Genomic DNA, 21,799 nt, shown 5'->3' with positions numbered 1-21,799 from the left:
CTACACAAGTATCATATCCGCCTATTGTGCAATCATGCTAGCATCTCTCTAGAGTTGTGCAACAAGAGCATTTTCCATGGATTCCAGATATTGAGGTCGTTCCTTAGTTGCTCGACCCCATTTATCTATCTATCTGTGCGTTTCTTTTACCATTCTATGATATTGGTCTACTTGCTGCATTTGCAAATTTGTGAATCTTTTTCAACATTATTTGAATCTTGCTAACAATTGCACAACATTTTGTGCCACCATTCTAACCAAGCTACCCAAAAGCCTTACTTGTGTAGGTGTGAGAATGAACGAGAACCGGTACCAATTGTGCTATTTCCTTGTTACATTATTGAATGATCATTGATTCATTCTCAACATCGGATAAGGTACATTTGGTATAGTTCTTTCCTTTCTTCCACTCACACATTTGCTTGACATGATGGATAGGCCAACTACTTCTACCAACCCTCTCTTCATCGAGTAAGATGAGGACCCGAACATCTACGTCACCAAGAACCACCTCTTCAGCGTGCAAAGAGTTTTGCGTCAAGAGAATGAAGCATTATTGGGCAACCACATCGACCTACTAGCTACCGACTTGCGGCAATCCGAGCAATGCACAGAGACTACTTCGACACATCGATGGCAACTCTCAAGGAATACATATGAGCCATGATGGTCAACCGCTCTTCTACCACTTTGTCCTATTCAAGATGGAGCCACCCAAGTCAACATTCTTCGCAATCTCCTTTGGATGCAACTCCTCCACGAGCTCGTTCGCATTGTCGCCAAGACCATAAAGATCATCAAGATCCACAAAACCCATTCCATGGCAATGGTTTACCAGCCCACCTCCATGAACGTGAACGACCATGTCGACAAGCTAATGATCCTCCAGTCCAAGAGCAAGCTCCAATACGTCAAGATCAACAAGAACAACAAGATGGTGATGCCCTTCGACAAGTGACACAACGCCATGAGGAACAAGCCCTTGAAGCCCAATGTGCTCTACATGAATCAACTAAATCCATCAATGAGCGCAACTGCCAAGTACATCTACAAGAAGAGGCCCTCCCCCGCGAGCTATAAGAAGAAGCCTCACGAGGAGCGCCACGAGATGAGGAACCATGCAAGAATTCCACAACCTCAATGACAATCTAATCAAGCAGAGCATGAGGAGAAAGCGGCTCAAGACCCCCCTCCACGTCAAGAGCATCATCACAATCATAATCGTCCCAACCACAATGATGAGCAATGCTACAGCAAGCTCAAGTTCAACATGCCAAAGTTTTCCGGTGGCACCAACCTCGAAGACTACCTCTCATGGACATTGAAGGTTGACAATATCTTTCGCTTGCACAACAATGAAGAAGAAAAGAAGATCGCCATGGAATCCCTTGAGTTCCAAGACTATGTCCTTTTTGGTGGGAGCAAGTCATTGCGAGGCGAGAAGCAAGAGGTGAGCCCCCTTCACAACATGGAACCAAATGAAGGATGTCATGCGAGCGCGCTTTGTACCCACGTACTATAGCCGTGACCTCTTCAAGAAATTGCAACTCCTCAAGCAAGGTACAAAGTGATGTAGGGTGGAAACCCTAGGGTCGATCTTTCATGAAATGGACAAGATCCTACGAAGAACACGAAGAAACACGAGGGGAGAACATGATAGAAAGACACTCAAATCAACGAGAACAAACACACATGTGCTAGATCCGTGAACATAAAGAGTGATACAAGATCCAAAAGCAACAAAGGACGATACAAGGGATGGTAGTTCTTCTCCGTGAGGAGGTCTTGGGGGTCTTCCTGTGAGGGTCTTGAATCCAATTGATGGATCTTCTCAGTGGAGGCCTTAGTCTCTCCATGGAGTAGAACCGAATGGATGAGCAAAGCTCTATCTCTAAAATGAGCTAATCCTTTGCTAACCCTAGAAAGAGAGAGGAGAAGGAGTATAAATAATCTAGGGGGCGAAGGGGTGGATGACCTCGGCCCTTTCACTACACGCAAAAAGGAGGAGCCAAACGTCCGGGCATCATGCCGGATGTCCGGGCTGGCGAGGCCGTTTTGGTGCAGTTCAGTGAAGGAGGGCCGGATTTCCGGGCAAGGCGCCAGATGTACGAGGTCGTCGGGCCGGATGTCCGGGCCCTATAGTGTTGCGGCTGCTGGGATGCTGCTATGTGGGCATCTTCAGGGGCCGGATGTCTGGGGCCATTGCCGGATGTCCGGGCCCAAGGAGCTGCTCTTGGTTCCTTCCATCGTTCCTCTTCATCCTTATACTTCAGGACTTGTCCGTCTTCACGTGCATCCTCGAGGGGGCCTTCTTGGTACCTAATCATGCACAACATTCTAGACCTAGGTAGTAGCCATGTCTCGAGTGGGTCATATGTAATATCACTAAGGAGAGATGTCACCTCGGTCTCAAGAGCTCTAGCTTGTGCTCGTGTCATCGGTCCTTTTGGCACTCGGTGAGACGATGGTAGGTCCATGGGGATGACCATAGGATGCTCTGCATCATCTCCCCCCTTGGGAAAGATCCGATCTCGGATCGAAGCCTCCTCACCATGGTAGGGAGAGAGATCATTGATGTTGAATATGTCACTCATGGAGTACTTGTCGCGTGGGATGTCAATCTAGTAGGCGTTGTTGTTGTAGCATTCGAGCACCATGAAGGGTCCGTTGGCTCGAGGTCATATCTTGGATTTGCGTTCGTTGGGGAAGCATTCCTTGCGAAGATGTAGCCATACAAGATCTCCAATGTGGAATATCATGGGTTGCTTGTTTATGTGGAGCTTGGTCGCGAGTCGTTGTATTTGGCGCTCGATGGTCTGCCTTGTATCTTCATGCATCTTCTTGAGGCAACTCACTTATGCACTTGCGTCCATGTTGATGCGCTCTTGTAGTGGTAGAGGTAGAATGTCCAAGGGAGACAACGGGTTGAAGCCGTAAACGACCTCGAAGGGGGACTTGCCAGTATTAGAGTGTCGTGCTTGATTGTAGGCGTACTCGGCTATCGGCATCCTGGGACCCAGGGTACCCAGACTTGCCTGACTGCGGCCCATGGTGTGGCTCCATCAACGGCCTGGTACAACCCACCTTCAGCATCAACAACTCAAGACCCTTGCGAGGTGCCAAGCCTCGCGAGGCGAACAACACCAAGACCTCCAGAAGGAGCGACCTCCTCTGGCTAGCTCCTGAGGAATCAGCCAAAGGTTTCCATTCCCATGCAACAAGACCAAGACCGCCAGGACGGCAGGACAAAGGTCATCGCCAAGCCCACCACAGCGTCACGACCAGAGGCTTTGCATGTGAAGACTACTTTTGTCAGGATGAGATGTACTAGTTGTCTCCCTTCGAATTTTGCCGTTGTGGGATCCCTTCCTGCCTCCACTTTGAGGGAAGAGGACCAAAGCCACTATAAAAAGGACCTAGCCACCACCATAGAGGGGGGCGGATCATTCAGATCATCCTCTCCCCCATCAGCTCAAGAACACACCTCCTGAGCATGTTCCTCCACTATAATAGTTCATCATCAGCCCACCTCGAGGCCAATCCACCATAAAGCAGAAGTAGGGTTTTACACCGCAAGGTGGCTCGAACCTGGGTAAACTGTTGTGTCCCATTTCCTTCCTGTTCATTCAGCTAGGCCGTGAGATTGACGAGTAGGCAGACTGGGGAGGTTGAGTTCTTCGCACGCACCCCAGAGTTTGAATCTATCAAGGGTCTGCGGAGCCCGAAATCTGCCATCAACGATGGACAAACACTCTTCCCACTCCTTGATGTTCTTCTTGATCATCACGCGTATGAGAGTAGATAGCTTTCGGTTCGTGACCTCCATTTGGCCGTCGGTCTGAGGATGGTATGCCAAAGAGAACAAAATCTTGATTCCGCGCTTGGCGCATAGCGTCTTCCAAAAGTAGCTAAGGAACTTGACATTGAGGTCTGAGACGATTGTCTTGGGCACTCCATCTAGACGCAAGATTTCCCTACAAAGAAGATTTGCAACATCTGAAGCATCGTCTATCTTGTTGCATGGGATGATGAGGACATGGCTACCACAGTTACGCCCATATCCCCTGTTGTTTTACCTCTTGGAACAGTTGCTAGAGCTCAGATACGCCAATTAGATTATCAGGTACTTTCGTTTCTTGGTAATGTTTCTAGTGTTCATGAGAATATGATGCTGCCTAACTTAGATACATTTGTGTTGCTTGCAATTGAAGGGCTTAGCATGGATAAGAAGGCTGATCATTGGAGCATGGTCAAGCACGGAGATCAAGGTGCGTGCAAAGAGAACAAGAACGGAGGTTCAAGTGGAGATTTCCGGACTTTGAAGCCACCATGATGACATACAAGAAGATGGACGAAATATACAAGATGGCCTTTCATAAATTTCGTCCATAGCTTACTATTGGTGTTGCGCCACCTTATTTTGGGCCAGGCCCATGTAATCTATTTTTAGAGTCCATATTGTAGGGGAAACGACTTAGGAGGTGTTTTAGTCCACCTTGCCAAGGGTGGACAAAATCCCCTCTCGTTTCCCTATAAATATAGCCCTTAAGGCATCGTTTAGACTCGGGTTTTATTTAGTTAAAAGTTAGCCATCGCTGCAACTTCGTGTACTTCGTTTGTGTCCAACGACCAGACCAAGACTTCTTATGAAACCCCAGTTTCATCAATACTTCATCCATATTCAGATTGCTTAGTCATATTCTTGCTTGTTCTTCGATTGCTTGCAGGAATCGACCTTCGTGGTCTGGTTGATCGTGCTCCGGCGTGGTCAATAACCTTTCGGAGTTGGTTTAGCGATTGCTAAGGCGCAACGTCGTGCACGTTTTTAGTCGGATTGTCAAAGTCGTCTCCACCAAATCGATAGTTATCATCTCATCGAAAGATTGGGACCCTCGCCTCTATCAAGTGGTATCAGTTTTCAGGTTGCTCGGTGAGATTTTACAGTTTTTCATAGTTTAGATCGAGTATGTTCTTCATACCTATAGTCCACAAAAAAAGCCACAAAAAAAGTTAGATTAGTTCATCATATCCCAGACCGTCTGAGCCTTTCGCTATTATCACTTAGTTTTTGCATTGTTGAATTCTCGGTTGCATCATGTGTCGAGTTGCTGGGTTTTAGTATCTAAACTTTCAGAGTTTCGAGTTCTAGTCACGTTTCGTTCACGCTACATCCGTATAGACCATCATCCACTTTGTTTCATCGTCGTTGCCATTTACTTTCATTACCGCCGTTGCCAGCATCATCACCTTATTCATCTGGGAGCTTGATTCATCACGTGAGAAAAAAGGAACTAAGAAAAAAGGCAGATCAGATTCGTTTTGCAAGAAGTGGAGACTGAAGCAAAAAAAACAAGGAGACCGCAAAAAAAGATTTTTCGGCCAAGAAGCAATTTAATAAGGAGATATTGCTGGACATTTTTTTAAAGAAAATATATTGAGTCGGCCAGAAAAGAGGCAGGTCATTTGGGATTTGGGACGTGATTCCCTCCCACGTTGCTTCTTTGCTTTAGGAAGGAAAAAAGGGCAACTGCCAATTGGTTTGGTTGGTGGCGATTCTGATGGGCTGTTTCCTTTGAGATAAAAGGAAGGACGTGTGGATTGTGTGCTACTACTTGGAAAGTAATAAAAAAAGAAACAAATTTGGCATGTGTTGGATATGGGTGTCCTAGTGTAGCACGTTTGATTTTTTTAAGGAGGAGTTTCCTTACGGGAGTATTGGAGATCGCAGCACAAAAGGAAGCCAAAAGTTAAAATAAGGCAAGGAAGTGCATGTCGGTTTGTGATTAAGAAGTTCCTCCTCACGTTGGGGATCAAAAAGGAAAGTACAAGTTGGCTGATTCGGTTGGGATTCCAAAAACAAAAACATGAGAGTTTGAGAGTAGTACTCCACGTCAGAATAAGGGAGAGAGAAAAAAAATAAAGAGAAAAGGGGGACGTGGTGTGCTCCTGGTTTGGTAACTTCGGAGCAGCAAAAAGAAAAGGAAAAAAACAGACCGCATGGCATTTGGAGGTATTCCCACATGAGTGTTTTGGAAGCAGATAAATATTTCAAGGAAAGTTTGCATGCAAATCACGAAGAGGTCGTTGTTTCCATGTTTGGCAAGAGGGTTGATTGTTTCCATGTGACGTTTGACTTGGAAAGAAAGGAGGTAAAGGACAATTAGATTTTCCTTGTTCGTTTGAGAGAAAAAAATTGCTGGGCGCATACATGGTAAGAGAAGGAAACTTGAAAGAGAATAGGAAAGTTTGTTCCACCGCTTGAAAAAAAAGCATCGTTGTTTGCAGAGAGCAAGTCCAGATTCGGTTGATCTATACACACACAAAAAACCGATGGGAGGTTTCCAAGTCTGGACGTGTCTTTGGAGAAAAAAAAGGAGGTTTGGTTCGGCTCTCAAATAACTCACTGATTCCTGTCTTTTGGAGGATTGTTTCTTTTGGAAAGTTGGAACGCACTATTTTGACTTCCATAAAATCTGTAATATGTGATACTGGTTTATTTGGAAGGAGCACTGATCACTTGGAGGTTGTAAAAAACGAAGATAGCAGGAATAGCTAATTGAAGGAGGCTGGTACGTGGCTCCTTGTGCCTAAAGAAAAAAAAGTTGACTTGGTTAGGGAGAGGGCCACAAGATTTCTCTGCTGCCCCATTTGTTTTCCGTGTCACACAGGTTTTTGATTGCTCTATTGTCGAGGGTCTTCTTTTATCAGCCGCATCCATCGTTGCGTCTGCCAGTGCAAACACATTTAAATTATTATTTTTGTCAACGGGGCATCGTGAATTCATTTGTGTCATAGGCTCGCGTCTCTGATACAGTCTAGCCTAGGACCAACACTCGACCACTTTGAACAAATTTTCAGCTTGCATTCATTAACGTGGTTGTAGCATTTGTTTCCACATATATAAAGCCAACCCAGCTCCATATATTTCTACATCGTGCATACATACGTTCACCTGACAATCGCTTTACCCAACTCTTGAAGTTATTTGACACCGCTGGTTGCCGGTCACCACCTGCTGCATGATAAGAACTTGTAAGACTTTGATTTGCTATACTGTGAGTGTTTTACCATCATTTCCCAGTAGTTCATAGGAACATTATTTTTGGATTTTGTTTCTTGTTTCTACTAATCATGACAGGATATAGAGTCAATTCATGGGGTTTGTCGATCGTGGGAGACGTGCCATCACCTATGCAAATACCACAACCGTCACAAGAGGTGCACAAACATCCAAATGCACATGATCGGGTTACTGTTTCTATACCACCATTTAATGGCCGTTTTAGACCTGCTTTATATGTTGAATGGGAGTTTGACATAAATAATATATTTGCTTCCAATAATTTTGATGAACGTAAAAAAGTTAAGGTTCTAGTTGGTTCTTTCACTGGTTATGCTATAGTTTGGTGGAGTGAATATTGTCGGTTACACCCTAATGATATACCTACTACTTGGGATGATTTGAAACTTGTCATGCGGCATACATTCGTTCCCGCTTATTATACTCGTGACATGATTAAAAAGTTGCAACATTTAAAACAAGGTAGTGACACCGTAACGACATATTATGATACTTTACAAACTACCTTGGTGCATTCCTCTTTAGTAGAAAGTGAAGAAGATTTTATGGATAGATTTTGGGGAGGATTAAATCATGACATTCAGGAGATACTAATTCATGAAGAGTGTTATCCTATGGACCATTTGTTTCATCTTGCTTGCAAAGCTGAACAGGAAATAAAACGACGTGTTGCCCACAAGGAGAATAAGTGCGAGATGCACATTCCAAGAGTTGATATGGTTGTCCCTTCAACTACTAGGCATACTATGACAACCACACCAGTTGTTGTGAGGACTACATCACCTCCACCATGTGACACATCATCATCGAGAGTGCCTACATCATCTGAGTTGATCATAAGAGGTAATGACAAAGGTACTAATCTTCCACCTCCACATGAGTATGATGAATGTCTTGTCAATTTAAATGCACCATGCGGTGAGCTACCCACTACATTGATCACACTAGCTATTTTAGAGGACTATGTTGATGATTTGACTTTGCCATGTGATCAAACAATTTTGAGTGAACCCATTGAATTAACTATCGATGCAAAATAATCAAATGAATCATGGAATAAATCAGATTTGGATCAAATACGTTTGAAAATAATTGTGCCAATGTTTAATCATTTTGATATGACCTCTAATCTTGGTGACGGTTCATCAATGTTGGGATGGTTTAATGATAAGCATTGTCAATCTTTTGATATGAATAAGAGCTTCACTTATATGTGCAAACTAAGTTGCAATATTTTCATGCCTTTGACTTCTTGTGATTATATATTGGATTTATATTTCACGACTTTTGAAGGGTGCTCTTGTATAACTGTGTCACCTGTGCCCCAACTGAGATCAGTAAAAATGGATGACATATACATATACAACGTGTACACCTTGTCTCTTTTGTTAGCCAGATTTCAGATTAAGCAACACCGAGGACGGCTTTGTTTTCAAGAAGGGGCGAATGATGAGGACATGGCTACCAAAGTTACACCCATATCCCCTGTTGTTTTACCTCTTGGAACAGTTGCTAGAGCTCAGATACGCCAATTAGATTATCAGGTACTTTCATTTCTTGGTAATGTTTCTAGTGTTCATGAGAATATGATGTTGCCTAACTTAGATACATTTGTGTTGCTTGCAATTGAAGGGCTTAGCATGGATAAGAAGGTTGAGCATTGGAGCATGGTCAAGCACGGAGATGAAGGTGCGTGCAAAGAGAACAAGAACGGAGGTTCAAGTGGAGATTTTCGGACTTTGAAGCCACCATGATGACATACAAGAAGATGGACGAACAATACAAGATGGCCTTTCATAAATTTCCTCCATAGCTTACTATTGGTGTTGCGCCACCTTATTTTGGGCCAGGCCCATGTAATCTATTTTTAGAGTCCATATTGTAGCGGAAACGACTTAGGAGGTGTTTTAGTCCCGCCTTGCCAAGGGTGGACAAAATCCCCTCTCTTTTCCCTATAAATATAGCCCTTAAGGCATCGTTTAGACTCGGGTTTTACTTAGTTAAAAGTTAGCCATCGCTGCAACTTCGTGTACTTCATTCGTGTCCAACGACCAGACCAAGACCGCTTATGAAACCCCACTTTCATCAATACTTCATCCATATTCGCAATATTCAGATTGCTTAATCATATTCTTGCTTGTTCTTCGATTGCTTGCAGGAATCGATCTTCGTGGTCAGGTTGATCGTGCTTCGGCGTGGTCAATAACCTTTTGGAGTTGGTTTAGCGATTGCTAAGGCGCAACGTCGTGCACATTTGTAGTCGGATCATCAAAGTCGTCTCCACCAAATCGATAGTTATCATCTCATCGAAAGATCGGGACCCTCGCCTCTATCATGGGATGAAATGGGCCATCTTAGAGAATCGGTCCACAACAACAAACACGAAATCTTTGCCATTTTGAGTTCGAGGCAAACCAAGCACAAAGTCCATACTAATAACTTCCCATGGGTGATACAGAATAGGAAGTGGCATATATAGACCATGGGATTGAGCTTTAGACTTAGCTTTACGACATGTCGAGCATCGGTTGGTAAAGCGTGAGATGTCGCGGAACATCTTGTGCCAAAAGTAGTTCTTGGAGAGCGTAGCAAATGTCTTGTCATGTACAAACTGTTGTATAAGTCCTCGTGCATGAGATTCTTGCAAAAGTAACAAATGAAGAGAAGACTCGGGGATACATAGTTTGTTAGCTCTCATAAGATAATCATCTTTGATGTAATAGCGTTCCCAAGACATATATGTTAAACATTTGGCATAAGGGATAGCAAAAGTAGGTTCATGCGCATACAAGTCTTTTATGTGCTCAAAGCCATTGGCATTCAATTCAAGTTTAGTGACAAGCATGCATTTGAAGGAAAGAGAATCCGCCACAACATTTTCCTTAGCTTTGATGTACTTGATGACATAAGGAAATGACTCTATGAACTCACTCCACTTGGCATGTTGCTTATTCAATTTAGTTTGACCCTTAAGGTATTTAAGCATTTCATGATCCGTATGGATGACAAATTGATGATGGCGAATATAGTGTTCCCACTCACGTAATACTCGCACTAAGGCATATAAGTCTTCATCATAGATGTGATAATTGAGTTGTGTGGCACCCCATCTCAGAGAAACCGGAACACCCCATATTCCAGCCCAGAGATCGAGGTGAGGTCTTATGGAATACGGCACTGCTTAGCATAGAACAAACTAGCTCTCTATTACAACACGAATACGAATACAAGGTCTCCGAAATTACAATGAATAACACCGGCACGGCGACTCTATGCCAACCACAATTGCTCTATGCTAGCAGCATAACAACTCGGGGCAGTGGAACCTCTACTGGCAGCGAAACAACAAACGACGATGATGGACTCCAATCCACAGGGACTCTGGCTGGAACGTTTATCCTAGCTCGCGAACACAGGAACCACACCAAGCAAGCAAGCAAACCAGGCGCGACATGCAAACTGGTATGACACGCCATGTCAGTACGTTGAATGTACTTGCAAGCTCACAATAACCAAAAGCGGTCTAGGCAAACAACAGCATGGCATTAACAGGTTAAAAGCAATCATGAAGATGATACTAACAAAACAACATGGCATGCACAACTTAGAATGATAGAACTTTAGCATGGCATGACCGTATGAACATAATGATACTACATGCAATAGGTTAACATATCATGCACCAACTTACTCTTATTTGGCGGTTACCTCATAAACATCTCATGCTTCAACTTACCAACCTCAGTATTCACGATACCATCATGATCATCTCGCAATCACATAAAGATCAACCAACTTCGGTATCCACGATACCTTAGTGATCCTCTATCGATCACAACCAATCTCTTTCTCATCATCGAACCGGGGTTGTTATTAATCAAGTTATTATTAGTGTTGGCTCATAGTGCGACCGACTACAAATTGGGACCATATCCACGGGCATGGCTATCGATAGATTAAAACACACTATGTAGAGGTTAGCACACTGTACCCACACCACGGAACCCATTGCCTTGCACTCCCATATGTGTGGACCAACGGCGTTCTGACAAAACTGATCTACTGCCATGACACTCCCCCGGCCACTCCGACCAACTCCCCTCTTGGGCTAAGTCATGGGTGGCCCCGATGTCCACCAAAGACATCCAACGGCCACTGTCGGTGTCAAAACCGGTAGATCTCGGGTAGGGGGTCCCGAACTGTGCGTCTAAGGCGGATGGTAACAGGAAGCAGGGGACACGATGTTTACCTAGGTTCGGGCCCTCTTGAGGGAGGTAATACCCTACGTCCTGCATGATTGTTCTTGATGATATGAGTATTACAAGAGTTGATCTACCATGAGATCGTAGAGGCTAAACCCTAGAAGCTAGCCTATGGTATGATTATATGTTGTCCTACGGACTAAACCCTCCGGTTTATATAGACACCGGAGGGGGCTAGGGTTACACAAGGTCGGTTACAAGGGAGGAGATATACACATCCGTATTGCCTAGCTTGCCTTCCACGCCAAGGAGAGTCCCATCCGTACATGGGATGAAGTCTTCAATCTTGTATCTTCATAGTCCAACAGTCCGGCCAAAGGATATAGTCCGGTTGTCCGGAGACCCCCTAATCCAGGACTCCCTCAGTAGCCCCTGAACCAGGCTTCAATGACGATGAGTCCAGCGCGTTGTATTGTCTTCGGGATTGCAAGGTGGGTTCTTCTCCAAATCATGAATATCTGTTAAGTAGTGTCTGGCTCCCATAAATGTTGGACTTCTTGGCTTCTGCGCCCAAAAGGGCTATCTTCCACGTGTCGAGCGAATGCGAGGAGCCAGGGCATTTTTACATTCGCCCCCCTAGCCAAGTAAATAAATCGTCTATTAAAGGGATGGGGATTCTTAGATCCAATCCACACCATCTTCCCATAGCGAGAATCCAATGGAGCGCGCTCGAAAAAATCAATTCCATCATGGCCAGCCACCGCAGCTCCTCCTCTCGCTCCCGTAGCCCGAAGCCCAACGATTGGGAGAAGTGTTCCTTCTTGCACGATCGATTAGTAGAGTTGCAGACCCAGGGATTTCTCCCTCCGGCGTATATGGTCCCCGTCCGAGCTGGGCTCGCTACTTATAATGGCGGGGAGCAAGTAGAGAGCTTCCCCAATCCCTCCAAGGGGGAGCGGGTATACCTTGTCCCTTACTTACTAAGGGGACACGGATTTCCAATTCATCCATTCATCCGCGGACTCCTGGAGTTTTACGGCCTCCAGTTGCATAATTTCACCCCTGCTTCCATATTACACATTGCCTGCTATGTTGCCATTTGTGAGTTGTTTTGGGCTGCGAGGCTCATTTTGAGCTGTGGAAAAGGCTATTCTGCCTTGTGCCCCGCACACAAAAGGGGTCACTTTATCAAGTGGGCGGAGCCGAAATATGGCGCATCGCCAAGACCGGATACCCGTCCGGTACTCCAAAGAAGACGTCTGAAGACTGGCCCTCGGAGTGGTTTTACATGGAGGACGTCCCTCTTCCAGACCCTATTTGGCGGGGTCTTCCTGAGTTCGACAATGCTCCTCTGAAGAAACGTCAAAGTTAGCGCCCATGGAGCCCCCAGGAGGAAGATAACAGAGAAGTCCTTTATCTGATGAACCGGATAAAAGCACTGGCTCAATCAGGGTTGACAATAAACGAGGTTATGTCAATATGCATAATGCGGGGGGTGCAACCACTTCAATATCGAGGGCACCCCCTATGGTGTTTTAACGGGGAAGATGATGCAACCCATTGCGGGCGCAAGGGACCGGACTCACCTGCTGCTTTAGCAAAAGTTCTATCCGAGTTGTTCAAGGGAGAGGAAGAGGAGTTTATCCACATTAAACCATGGGATAGATTCTCCATGTAAAACCCTCCAGGCTGGGTGAGTTGTACCCTTTTCATTCTCAACCTTCCCACATTCTTCATCGTAGGTACTCACCTTGCCATTTCACGGCAGGAACTGCGAAAAGCGATAAAGGAGGTCAACAACCCAGCTCCACGACCTGAGGACCCTGGCCGGGCCCTCGATCCTGGACTTGAAGAGGATCCGGACATATTCGTGGAGCTGATAGACAGGAAATTCTATCAATTGAGCTGCGATGATGCCATGGTGGCCATAACGGCCAACTATTCGGGACTACTCCGTGCATCGCACGTAAGAAAAACCATAGTCCCAACTCCCAAAAAAGGATCCCCTTTTATGCACTTCACCTACCATACACGTATGGTGTCTTACAGGGAAGGCCTTCGGGATGTCGTGCCGAACCTGCCGCAACTCGCCAACAAGAGGCACCGAAGCCGGGTAGGCAAAAAAGGAAGGCAGTTAGGACAGAGACGCCAACACTGAGGTATAACACGAAATCTCATTCCATGGTCGTCATCTTGCTTAAAATATAACGACATTCGTGTTTCCTAGAAAAAACGCCCGCCGGACTATATCCGGAGAGGCTGCCGATCACGCCTCGACCAGTCGGGCTCCAGGGCCAGACATAGAGGTGGAAGCTAACGCGAGGTAGACGCCGGATGTTCCTCCTACAGAGGATGCGGACAGACTATCCGCTGTGAATTCCGAAGTGGAGAGTGCCATGAATCACAGGCGTCGGCGGGCCGTACTTCATGATGCTTGTTTCTCACCAGAGGCATTTGATGCCTTCAATTCCGGAGACGCATACATCCATGTTGCTTAAAATGGTCTAGCCAGAGCCACGGATCAGTATGTAAGGGATATACGGGTAAGTAAATCTGACGATTAATTAGTAGCCCCTGAGACTTAAAACAGTTGACACAACTGATTTAAGGATCATTTATTTGAGTAGGTTCTTATGGAGAAGAATTCCCAATTGTCTCAAGAGCTGGAAGAGTGCAAGGCCCAGCTAGGGGCCGCTGTTGCCACGTTGAGGGAGTCCGAGAAGGGTCCCTCTGGTAACACCTATTTCCCTTGCAAAGAAGACAGCTACTAGGTAGTATGCGGCATGTATGCAAATCTAACAATAGATGTTGCAGGTGACCCCGGAGTGAGTCCGGAGGCCGTAGTGGTGAATGCGGCACGTGCTGATCGGCAGCTAAATGCTAGTGAGCGCGTGCTTACGCGAGTCAGGCAGGAGAAAAACAATCTTCAAGACGCCAATACCCGGCTGGGCGAGGAACTGAAAGATGTCCGGGCCCAGCTGGCAGACTCCGTAAAGTAGAATAAGCGGCTTCGGCACGTCATTTTTAGTAAGTGCTTGTATGAACTTCTAAAGGAGTTCGGCGACGAAGCCGACTAACAGAGTTGTGTCTACAGGTATGCTGACGGGTCGTCCCACAGAAGAGATGCCCGGGTCTTCGGGTGATCTTCTACCAGAACTCTCACAACTGCACGAGCAAATTCGGCAGGTGATGTAGGGTATTGCCCAAGCCTTGTGGCCGTCTGCATCCCTACCAGGAGGCACGGGAGAGCTTGTAGAGAAGCTCAAGGGAGCACGGCGGCGCTTCCTATTATGGAAGATATCAGCTTGCCGACAAGGTGCGAGGGAAGCCTGGCCTATGGTGAAGACGCGATACACCAAAGTGGACCCAAACCACATGGCCGAGGTCGGACCTGTGGGGCCTGATGGGAAGGAGATCCCCGTCAGTTTAGTGTATGATCAAGTAGAATTAGACGCAAAGTATTCACAACAGGATTGTAGGCTAGACAACCTGTGGGATGGTATAGAAGAAGAATTGAATCAGTCTTAGTGACTGTGTACTTCAAGTGACATATGTAATGTCCCTAGCCGGATTGTAAATCATTTTTCATGGCGGAACTTTTTGCTTCGACCTCTGGACCCGATAGTCCGGAGTGTATCCGAATACCTACTCGATTATATAAAAACCGGGGTATGCATGGAAACCAGGCGTAGGGGTCATAAGTGCTTGAAAAGACAAGTGCCCAACTAGCTATGTTATATTACATGGGTAGTAAGAAACATCTTCCAGGGAGAATAGTTCCATTAAGGGTTCCTTTCCATGGGTACGCATGCCCTAATGTGCATGTCCGAACTGCGAAAAGGAATCCAGGCTGTAAACATCTGGGGCATATTTCCAAATTAAATAAAAGTCATCTTTTGTTCGCTGACCGAATATTCCCTTAAGAATGCTAGCTTTTGGCTTAACCCAGTCTGAGGTACACATCCGGCTGACCCGGCAGTAACAATCGCAGAGGTGCTCCCCTTATGCCCTAGCCGAATTATCGGGAACGTAGGGCATAAATACAAGAGCCAGGCAACCCAGCTTGGCCAAAACTTAAGTCATATCGATGCATATAATGGCGAAAAAAGGTACATGCGAAAGAATGACACATGTGCGGGACATAAAGCCCAGAAAAATAATTATATTAAGCTTCCGTGTAAGAAGCCCCTAGGTATAATGAGCGCGGCAAGCTTGGCGCGATTGTGCAATCAAGACACAAGTTTAGCCTTTTAGGGCCGGGACGAGAAAAAAAAAGAGGAAGAGAGAAAAAGACAGATATGCAAAAAAATTGATGGGGGTGAGGAGACGAACATATAGTCCGGCGCTAGGTGTAGAATCTTCGGAGTCTGGCTGCGTTCCATGGGTTTGGCTCGATTCGATTATCCGATGCGTACCGCAGATGGTACGCTCCACCGGTCAGAACCTGGTCAATAATGAAGGGACCTTCCCATTTGGGCTTGAGCTTGTTCTTTTTCTTCTCCGGCAAGCGTAGAACTAGTTCGCCAACATTGTAGGTTTTGGCTCGTACTTCTCTATTGTGATACCTTCGAGCCTGTTGCTGATAAAATGCGGAACGGGCCTTTGCCACGTCGCGCTCCTCCTCCAGGGCGTCCAAACTGTCCTGCCGATCGAGCTCGGCCTCTTTTTCTTCGTACATGCGCACTCGGGGTGAGTCATGAATTATGTCGCAAGGCAGAACCGCCTCTGCGCCGTACACCATAAAGAACGGTGTGTATCCAGTAGTGCGATTCGGCGTGGTCTGCAGCCCCCATAGTACGGAGTCGAGCTCCTCTACCCAGTGCGTGTTTGATTCCGTTAAGGACCACACTAGTCTGGGTTTAATGCCACTCATGATAAGACCATTTGCTCGCTCAACTTGACCGTTAGTTTGCGGGTGATAGACAGAAGCATAGTCGAGCTTGATGCCCATATTGCTGCACCAGAGTTTCACCTCGCCAGCTGTAAAATTCGTGCCGTTGTCAGTGATGATACTGTGGGGGATGCCATAACGGTGTACAACCCCAGATATGAAGTCTATCACCGGTCCGGATTCAGCCGTTTTGACAGGTTTGGCTTCTATCCATTTGGTTAATTTATCCACCATGACCAGTAAGTATTTTTTCTTATGGGTTCCCCCTTTAAGGGGTCCGACCATGTCAAGCCCCCAGACCGCGAAGGGCCAAGTGATGGGGATTGTTTGGAGGGCGGTGGGCGGCATATGGCTTTGGTTTGCAAAGAGCTGGCAACCGACGCAATGTTGGACCAGATGCTGCGCATCTGCCCGGGTCGTCGGCCAATAAAAACCTATACGGAAGGCCTTGCTTACAAGGGCCCGGGCTGCGGCGTGGTGGCCGTGGAGGCTGGCATGGATTTCTGCCAAAAGCTTCCGCCCTTCCTCTTCGGAGATGCACCTTTGAAGGACTCCGGTAGTGCTTTTCTTATAAAGCTCTCCCTCATGGACCTTGTAGGATTTAGATCGCCTCACTATGCAGCATGCCTCATTTTGGTCTTCAGGTAGTTCTTGCCTGGTTAGGTAGGCCAGGAATGGCTCTGTCCAGGGGGCGATGATGGCCATTATTACATGGGCTGACGGTGTTATTTCAATGGCAGAGCCTCCGATTGTGTTAGAGTGTTCGGTATCCGGTGTTGTGACCGGGTCCGGGCTCTTATTGCCGGTGTCCCCTTCCCATACCACGGATGGCTTAAACAGTTTTTCCAGGAAGATGTTAGGTAGGATAGGGTCGCGCTTAGCACTAAGACGGACGAGGATATCCGTCGCCTGATTATTTTCCCGGGCCCCATGGTGGAATTCAAGCCCCTCGAACCGAGCTGATATTTTGAGAACGGCGTTCCGATATGCCGCCATTTTCAGATCCTTGGCATCGAAGTCTCCATTTATTTGGGATATTGCGAGGTTTGAATCCCCACACACCTCCAGGCGTTGAATGCCCATGGAAACTGCCATCCGAAGACCGTGCAATAGGGCCTCATATTCGGCTGCGTTATTGGAATCTGTGTATAGTATTTGGAGTACGTATTGAATTGTATCTCTGGTGGGGGACGTCAGGACGACGCCAGCCCCCAGACCAGCCAACATTTTAGAGCCGTCGAAGTGCATGATCCAATTGGAGTGCGCGTCGTACTCTTTAGGGAGTTCGGCTTCTGTCCATTCGGCGATGAAATCAGCCAGCACTTGCGACTTGATGGCTCACCGTGGTTTGTATCTTATGTCGAACGGGAGGAGCTCGATGGCCCATTTAGCAATCCGGCCCGTGGCATCGCGGTTGTTTATTATGTCGTTGAGTGGTACTTCAAAGGCCACCGTGATTGACCACTCTTGAAAGTAGTGTCATAATTTCCGGGATGCCATGAATACCATGTATGCTATCTTTTGGTAATGTGGGTACCGTGATTTGCATGGAGTGGGGACGGTAGATACATAGTATACCGGCTTTTGAAGCGGGAATTTATGTCCATCTGTCTCTCGTTCGATGACGAGCACTGCACTTACAACTTGGTGCATTGCCGCTATATATAATAGCATTGGTTCGCCGACATTTGGCGCGGCCAAGATTGGGTTGGTGGCCAGGATGGCTTTTATGTCTTCCAATCCGGCCGTGGCTGCGTCCGTCCACTCGAAGTGTTCGGTGCGCCGAAGAAGGTGATAAAGGGGGAGTGCCTTTTCTCCTAATCAGGAGATAAAGCGGCTTAAGGCCGCCACACATCCAGTTAACTTCTTTATTTGCTTGAGGTCGGTTGGGATAGCCAACTGCGACAGGGCTCAGATTTTAGCCGGATTTTCTTCAATTCCTCTATTGGAGACGATGAAGCCCGGGAGCTTTCCGGCGGGTACGCTGAAAACACATTTTTCCGGATTGAGCTTAATGTCATATGTTCGGAGATTGGCGAACGTGAGCCTCAAGTCGTCTATTAAGGAGTCGGCGTGTCTGGTTTTAATGACCACATCGTCTATGTATGCCTCCACTGTCTTGCCGATTTGCTTTTTTAGACATGTTTGAATCATGCGCTGATATGTTGCGCCGACGTTTTTGAGCCCGAAGGGCATTGTGTTAAAATAGAAGGGGCCGTATGGAGTGATAAATGCCGTTGCGGCTTGATCGGATTCTGCCATCTTAATCTGGTGGTAATCGGAGTATGCGTCTAGGAAGCACAATGATTCGTGTCCTGCAGTAGTGTCGATGATTTGATCGATGCGAGGGAGGGGGAAGGGATCCTTTGGGCAAGCCTTATTAAGGTCTTTGAAGTCGACGCATAGGCGCCAGGATTTGTCCTTCTTTGGTACCATCACCAGGTTTGCTAGCCAGTCCGGATGTTTTATTTCTCTAATGAATCCAGCCTCCAGTAGCTTGGCTAGCTCCTCTCCCATGGCTTGTCGCTTAGGTTCAGAGAAACGCCGAAGAGTCTGCTTGACCGGCTTGAATCCTTTTAGAACATTAAGGCTATGCTCGACCAATCTGCGTGGGATTCCTGGCATGTCTGAAGGATGCCAGGCGAATATGTCCCAATTCTCACGCAGAAACTCCCGTAGTGCGGCGTCTACAGCGGGGTTTAACTGTGCCCCGATGGATGTTGTTTTTGTGTGATCGGTTGGATGGACTTGGAATTTGACTATTCCGTCTGCTGGTTTAAAGGAGGTGAACTTGGATCTTTTGTCTAGTATCACGTCGTCCTTGTCCATTGTGGAGCGCAGCGCGGTCAACTCCTCCGCCACAAGGGCTTCGGATAATGCCTCGAGGGCCAATGCCGCTGTTTTGTTCTCGGCGCGGAGTGCTATGTCCGGATCACTAGCTAGAGTGATGATTCCATTGGGTCCGGGCATTTTGAGCTTCATGTACCCGTAATGGGGTATGGCTCGGAAAATCATGAATGCCTCCCGCCCTAGAAGGGCGTGGTATCCGCTACTAAACGAGGCCACTTGGAATGTGATTTCTTCGGACCTGTAATTCTCCGGAGTGCCGAATACCACATCTAGTGTGATTTTCCCAGCGCAACGTGCCTCCCGACTAGGGATAATTCCTTGAAAGGTCGTGCTGCTTTGCTCTATACGGTTGCTGTCTATTCCCATTTTTTGAAGGGTCTCCTCGTAAATGAGGTTTAATCCGCTGTCGCCGTCCATGAGCATTTAGTGAGCCGAAAGCCGTCCACAATTGGAATGAGGACCAAAGCAGCTGGTGCTCGGGTTGTTCGGAATTGAGGTTCGTCACTGGCATTGAAGGCTACAGTCATGTCGCTCCATGGATTTGTTGCTGCTACGTGGTAGACTTCAGCAGGGCTGCGGAGTACTCGCTTACGCCTATTGTTTGAGGCGAAGGTCTCGAAGACTGTCAGTACTGTATTGTGATCCCCGGGGAGGTGTTCTGGGGTGTTTTGGATGAGGAGATCCTCACCACTTTTGGCCACCTGCCGGAGTACCCAACATGCTCTAAGGCTATGTGTTGGTATGGCATCCGCTATACTATGAATTTTGCAGGGCCCGTTAAGCCATCCCTCCAATACGGTTCCACGCCCTGTAGTGGGCTTTTGTTTCTTTATAATTGAGTCGGGTGACTTATGAAAGTGCACCCTTTTAGTTTGGACTGGGGGTTTTGACAGGGCTGGATTATCCCAGAATTGTGTTTGGGTTTTCCAGGCGCTTTCCATTGCATAGTATTTCCGTACTATGGCCGCCAAGTCGGCGAAGTGTGTAATGTCGCGACGACTTATGGCATTGAGGATCCCCTTGTCCGTGCAATTGTTACAAAAGAATGAAATTGCGTCTTCCTCATGACAGTCCTTGACCTTGTTCATTACAAAGAGGAATCTGCCCAATAGTGATGTACTGTTTCTTGGGGCGCTTGCCTAATGTGCGAAAGATTGTTTGTATCTGGGTGGGTGGGTGGATTGAAGTCCAGACCTTGACCCAATCTGAGATCCCGGGGCAGGGGAGTTTCCGATCTTGGAAGTTCGGACTCCGGGATGTTGCTCCGCGGGTTCGGTATGCGACCTGATTCCAGGTTCAAGGTTAGGGAGATGTCCACCCGTGAGCGAGTATCCGGCTCGGAGAGCTCGGGAATCCAGACATAGTTCGTCCTCAGGATAGAGGGACAAATGCCGCATTATTCCTCCACCACCGCTATTTGATGGGTGACCGGCAGAGAGTTAATCTCTCTTTGGTCGGGTTTAAGCCCGATCCGATCGTAGTCCATAGTGACTCCCAGAGCGGCGATGCGATCCAAGAGCTCATTCAAAGAGGAGAGCTCCATTGGATCCATCTGGTCGGTGAATTTTGAGCTGATGTGGAGGCTATTTTTGATGACCCGAGAAGTCATCGTTGGCGCAGCGGCCGAGCTGGCGGTCATGACGAAGCCGCCTAGTCGGAGAGTTTGGCCTACAACCAGGGCTCCCCCAGAAGTGATGTTGTTTTTGACAACGAGACGAGACATCCCCCTTTACGATGACAACACAGTGGAACTCTCAATGAAAGCACCAATGTCGGTGTCAAAACCGGCGTATCTCGGGTAGGGGGTCCCGAACTGTGCGTAAGGCGGATGGTAACAGGAAGCAGGGGACACGATGTTTACCCCTGTTCGGGCCCTCTTGATGAAGGTAATACCCTACGTCTTGCTTGATTGTTCTTGATGATATGAGTATTACAAGAGTTGATGTACCACGAGATCATAGAGGCTAAACCCTAGAAGCTAGCCTATGGTATGATTGTATGTTGTCCTACTGACTAAACCCTCCTGTTTATATAGATACCGGAGGGGGCTAGGGTTACACATGGTCGGTTACAAGGGAGGAGATATACACATCGGTATTGCCTAGCTTGCCTTCCACGCCAAGGAGAGTCCCATCCGGACACGGGACGAAGTCTTCAATCTTGTATCTTCATAGTCCCACAGTCCGGCCAAAGTATATAGTCCGGCTGTCCAGAGAACCCCTAATCTAGGACTCCCTCAGCCACCATGGTGGCAAAACATCAAGGGTCACAAACGGGGACAAAGCGCGCAAACAACTCGGGCACACAAGGCTTATGTCCGCCTACCTGGTCAGGATAGCGTGCGCCCATAACCTTCCCTTGTTGGAGGCACCAGCAAGAGGCATAACAATAGACCCACTTAAGACATTACCATAAAAGGCAAATGTGGTTGCACTGATCAACTCGATTTTGTGGCACCATGACTCAGCCAACAGTTGTTCAAGTTTGATTATTATCTGGTTAAACTTGAATGCAATAAGCTGAGTCATAATAAAATAACATGATGCAACTACAATGCATAAGCATGATATCAACATAAGCATGGAGGTGCAAGATAATCATCGAGCATAACCACAACGAAGCATGTATCCAACTGAGCATGGCATACTGACGAGCATGATCATAAAACTAGACATGAGCATAGCATGACCACTAGCCTAATAAATGAATACCATGCAAGAACATAACAAGAATACTACCAGGTAAGCATGTACCCAGCTGGATGCAAAGGAACAT

This window comes from Triticum aestivum, chromosome 2A, assembly GCF_018294505.1.
Source record: "Triticum aestivum cultivar Chinese Spring chromosome 2A, IWGSC CS RefSeq v2.1, whole genome shotgun sequence".
Taxonomy (NCBI): Eukaryota; Viridiplantae; Streptophyta; class Magnoliopsida; order Poales; family Poaceae; genus Triticum; species Triticum aestivum.
The sequence above is the reverse complement of the archived record's forward strand: the minus strand, read 5'-3'. Positions refer to the sequence as shown.